The 5,800-nt window shown below is 35.7% G+C and overlaps 1 long non-coding RNA gene across 1 annotated transcript; it reads right to left on the bottom strand.

Annotated features, from left to right (window-relative positions):
* Positions 1-1,617, bottom strand: LOC140227594 (uncharacterized). The gene is made up of 3 exons (XR_011901061.1): positions 1,524-1,617; positions 967-1,106; positions 1-34 (listed from the first exon to the last, which is right to left on the bottom strand). It is a non-coding gene; the product is annotated as an uncharacterized lncRNA (long non-coding RNA).
* Positions 1,618-5,800: the final 4,183 nt, after the last annotated feature.

The raw sequence follows: 5,800 nt of genomic DNA, 5'->3' as shown, positions 1-5,800 counted from the left end.
TGGATGCGGACCGGATAGCCTAGCAGGGTTGTTTCTGGAGAGAGAGAGAGAGAGAGAGAGAGAAAAGAATGGTGTTACATCTGTCTTTACTTTTTGAGGAAAGTGACATGGGCATTTTAATCTTTGGTGAAGACACAGTGACATATATGCTAAAGATATATGGTTACTTGATTTCCTCTATAAGTAGTGTTTCCTTAAAACGGTAGTATATTTTATACAGTAGATCCTAATTGCAGCAATTTAACCGTGAGTACACAATGAAATATAAAATGTAGGAAACTTTCATGATCCAAATATCCAATTCTGTCCATTAAGCTTTTTATTCCATTCAGAAGAATTTCAAGGTAGTGCTTGCCTGATACTGCAACTGGATACATTCAACACTTTCGCGCATATGATAACCCGGTGACCTTTCACATCAATACTCTCATACCTAATCAAAGTCAAATTGCTTAGAGGTTATGGTAACTTTGCCATCCAAAGGTAAATACAATACCATGGTAGCAATGCTCTACAGTCAATAGAAATCAGGGCTTCCATGTAATTTACAATCAGCGGCAAAATCACAACAGAAACTAAAATGCTACAAGGCCCAGGTAATCATCTCTTCTGTATAAAACCAAATTTGAAGATGATCTGCTGAGTACATGTTAAGTTACTGCAAGATGAGAATCTATAGGACAGATGTGCCACGGTGTGAATGGATGACTGCAACAACATTGAAAGACTCCTGCAATCATCTTTGACAGAGGCTCAAAAAAAAAAAAAATCAGCTAATTCATGTGAATCTTGGTTGTTGGAGTGATTGACTACATGCATATGCAGTACTGCATTCATTTAGCAAATCATGCATTAATTTTCTGCCCAATGAACGATCGACAGTCAAAAATTTGGTCAAGATGTCAAAGGCTTGACAAAATATTCCAACCTATTTGGGGTTTACATTTTACATGCATTATTGCTTACCTCCCGTATTTCCTTTCGAAATAGGGTACAGGATGCACAGATTAGAAGTTGGTAGTCAGGACATCTGTCTTTTTTTTTTTCTGTCTTGTCCGTAGTTGGCTGTGGTTTGCAGGGTCCATTTTGTCCACTTTGTGCTAATTCTGGTCGAAAATATAATTAACAAAAACTTAAATAATTTATCATTTTTATGAGTGAAACAGGATACTTATACTGCAACAAAAACAAACACATTCATTATGAATTAGAATTAATCATCACGATCTCATGAATCCCTTAGTATGAGATTTTGGATCTTCAGGTCACTGTCAACATTAATTTGTATTACATGTAATACATTAATCTTGTCATTGTTATTATCATCTTTGATGCTCTGAAGCCATATCTTACTGAAAATGAATTATATAGGATGGAAGTCATCTTGACACCTATAATTCCTGTACACAAATATTTGATTTTATCATGCTCTCATTTGTATGTGGATTAGGATATGATTTCCTTGCATAAATCAGTTTGTATTCATGACATAATATTCCTAATTTCAAATCGTTGACACTTACTTGTGAGCTCATCGCAGTCAAGACATCTTTCTATCTCCCCCTCACTCTAGTGGATGTGATCTCAAACTCAGCATGTCCATTTGTTGCTGACACCTTGATAAAAATAAAGAACAATACATCACAGCATATTACCCTTACATCATACTTAGCGCAACATAATAATAATGGAAAGTAAATTGATTTGAGACTACAGACGTATTTTCATCTGTGCACACATTAAACACTTGTGCCACGGCCATTTCCATTTGACATGGTTGAGAAATATTTCATTACATATAATATCTTACTTGATTACATTTATGTTTGATTTTTATATCATCTCCTCTTCAGTGGATAGAATACCATTCTTTCATATGATCCTCTACAATAGAACATGCAATGAATATACCAAAAAAAAAAAAAAAAAACCAAGAATACACACTTGATCATAGATTTGCTCCCCTTTGTATATAAATGGAGATATAAAATTCTTCTCCTCTCTTTGTTTGCAAAGTACTTGTACATTGTATTGTAATGCAACTGTCAAAGTGAAAACATGCTTGTTTCAACTTATTCAAATGGAATAGGAATACTTAATACTCAATGTATTTAGATTTGTCATTATTTTCAACTGAGCACTTAACTGATACATTTGATAATGAAGCACTTAGTAACTTCGTATTTAAAATATGTTTGAAATTAGACCGCCATAATGTATTTCAGACATTTACCGTTTCTTACCTTCTGGTTGTTCTGCACTTTGTTGTAGGTAGAAAGAGTTACTTTACAATTAGATTTTGGCAAGTCGGGATATGTCTCTCTCTGGCGAAGTTTGAAGACAAGACTCAGTCTGTCCACTTGTTGGTACATCTAGCTGAAAACAGAAATCAACATGACTCAAATAATTTTTTTTTCCATCTTTAAAGCAGAGCATTATAAGCTAACAGTGAACAAAAAAAAAAAATCAATTTGAAATTTGTTTTGAAAAGGCATCTTGGCATTGACATAATTTTCTTTATTCCCCATGCAAATCAATTATAACAATAGATATATACTGTATCTCTTTTATTGAGATGCGATTTTTTTTTTTTTTTTTAGCTTTTTGAAAATTTAAAAAAGAAGAAGAAAGATATTCAGGTTTCAGTGAGTCGGTATAAATGATCCATTAAAAATGTAATATTTACATTTTTTTTTCAAATGAACCTTTATTCTATGAGACATTAACATAAGAAGTTGGTACTTTATATGAGTAAGGACATTTCTAAAGAGTTCCTTTTTGACTATCTACCTTATTTGTAAACTAGTAGAAGAGTACAATGATTCACAGATTAGGAGAGGTTGGCAGTCAGGACTGAACACTTTCTCTCTCTCTCTTTCGGGCATATTCGAATGGAAAGATCACTTGGTTGTAGACCCACTTTTATAAAACACCTAGGCCTAAATCCTAGACTCTTTTTCTAAACCCATGTAGGTCTACAGTACCATAAAGAGTGGATCGAGTCAACCTCAGACCTCTGCTGTAGAGACTGCTAACGTTAGAGCTAATGTTAGGATATTCTAATGTTAGATCAAGATAGAAATGTTGGATCTAATTAACGTGAACTTTTACTTAGATCAAAGTTAGCCCAACGTTAGATATATAATATATGCATAGATTTTAGAACCTCTAGATGTCTAAACTTAGGTCTAGCTAGGCCTTGTTAGCTGGGTCTTTACAACAAAACTGCCTAGTAGATATCTAGTAGGTTACTAGAATTAGAAACCTCTAACGTTAGGTAGAATCAGTGTCCCAGATCTCGACTAAGGTTAGATCCTATTCCTAATTCTAGACGCCAGCTATTTATACTTCAGACCCGCTAGATTTTATACAGGTCTAGTATTTGATTAGACTCTATAGATCTAGACTTCTGTATAGATTACAGTCCCTTGCCCTGGACCTGGCTCTAGCCCTACAAATACATCTAACGTTAGTAGTAGTGGGCCTGTACTGTCTACGTGACTACGTTATACAAAGTGTTCTGCTAATGTGCTAACGGTAAAGTTCATTGTGACTAGGGCCTAGCCCGATTGAATAATTGTTTTGGCATTAACAGGCGTAGGCTAGCCGTACATCTAACACTTTAGTGACAGTAACCCCTAACGATAGCTAATGTCGACAGTTAGACTCGGAGAGAGTGTAACCGTATAGATTAGACCTAACGTTAGACGAGGATTCAGTCTAACTGCATGTGATGAGGCCATAGATTAGAAACCTCGATCGAACGAACAAGACACCTAAATCTAGAGGTAGGCCTAGACCTATAAATGTGTAGACCTCTTTTCGCACCGTGTCAAGACGTGCCTTGCGGAATAATCGGTGTTCCACTAACAAGCACCGCCGGCACTGTCGGGTGGCGGCCCGGGGGTTGGTAGGCATGCCCACGGGATCGGTGCGAAATACAGTCACAAGACATCGGCCTAACGTTAGATTCTACTAGCGCTTGAACCTTGATATTTACCAAGTCTCAGATCAAAGTTGTATATCTAACTGTTAGATCAAAACAGATTTTAAACTTCCCATATGCAGTGCAATAAAGAACTATGTATTTATTTACTAATTTACTTACATTCAAAGGAAATATAGTCCCTTTTTCAGTCACCACGTTTCCAGCTCAACGACTGAAACATGCAGCTAGCTCTAGTAAGTCCCGCGAGAGACTTTACCTACGCACACGTATTCAGCATTTGCGCGCACACAAGCAGCGCGGGGCTACTGGAAAATGCTCGAAAATGCATTTTCTGAGTTCCTACATGTTCAGAGATTTTATTAAAAGTAAAAATTTCTTCAAGAAAACTAGAAATAATATTGACATATTCAATTAAAGAAGCATTTGTAGTTTTATAAAACATTGAATTACTTTTGGAAGATCATCTAATTAGCTTGGAAAAACAAACTTTGCAGAACGTTAATTAATCTGTGAATATTATTTCGAGAAAACAACACCCAAACATTTGAGAGCCCCATATATGGCTGTACAAAATGACCTTTTAAAATGCTAAGGAAACACATTTAAATTGCAATTTCATGAAAAGGGACAACTGAAACTCAAGATCTTTCAAATATGAATTGAATGCAAGAAAAAAATAAAAATCGTGATTTTTGATATGCTTCTGAATTTTGAGCTAAAAATGACATTTTTCGGCAAAAATACGCTTGACATCCGGCCGTACGCTATTCCTTAGTATTTTTGCAAGACTTTCATCAGGAGAACGGAGCATTAACAAAAAATGCCGTCGAATCCTTATCTAGAGCCTTTTTTGAGGTTTGGCTGGTCTACTAATACGTTTGTTTGTAGCTCCGTCTTTTGTTATTTTTCATGTACTTTTATGAAAGTGTGAAATAAACGCAGGCATTGTTGACATTGTTGGAAGTAACTTGACACGCACTTAAGACATAAAAAAAAATATCAGAAGTGAAAAAAAAAACCCACTGAAGAATTAAAAAAAAAAAACTTTCAGACAAACTTTCACAGTTTCTGAAGGTCATGCCGTGTTGTTTTGAGGCTAAAGTGACACGAAACAAAAGCAAATCCATGATTCGGAAGGGGGCAGTTACTGTCAGCATCACGTAATAATTTCTGTCTAATGCCAAACGTATACTTGATTGTATATTCTTGGTCTAATTGGTACCTCTGAAGAGTCTGAACTTACACATCGAGAACTGAAAATAATCATGCAATATAAGCCTGTTCGGGGTTCCACTTTGAGCATGAGCAGAAAAAGGTCATCTGTACCAGCAGAGCATGTTGGTTTTTAAATTCACTGAGATAAGCATCTATGATGTAATGATTATTCAAGTGATACTTATAAGTGGTGCTTGCCAGCACATCCACCTGACAGCAAAAGCGGTATCTGACAATATCGATAGAAAGAGACTGTTAGTACATTCAATACAAAATAATGAAATGAATGCTTTCCAAAAATACCAATGGAAGGACCATTCTGGTCACCTGATCTACACAAGTTCATCCTTTGTTTGAACATGACTGATGAATTCCAAAAATTGTCACGTTGGGCAAGCTTATAGTAGCCATATGTTCAGACGTATTTCTAGTCGGAGTAAAAATCTATGGCACGGCAAATAAAATTCAAATTAATGCATATCTTACCACGACCCTTGTGTCCACATGACGGTCGTGGGAAGAGAGTGGGGTACTGATGTAGAGGAAATTGTAATTCCCAATGATAAGAACTCTCGAATTTTCAAGAGGGAGCTTTATTTTAAGAAATATTTCCAATACTTCAATGATTCGCAGTGA

Source organism: Diadema setosum, chromosome 4, assembly GCF_964275005.1.
Source record: "Diadema setosum chromosome 4, eeDiaSeto1, whole genome shotgun sequence".
Taxonomy (NCBI): domain Eukaryota; kingdom Metazoa; phylum Echinodermata; class Echinoidea; order Diadematoida; family Diadematidae; genus Diadema; species Diadema setosum.
Note: the sequence above shows the minus strand (reverse complement) of the source record. Positions and strands in the feature narration are given on the sequence as shown.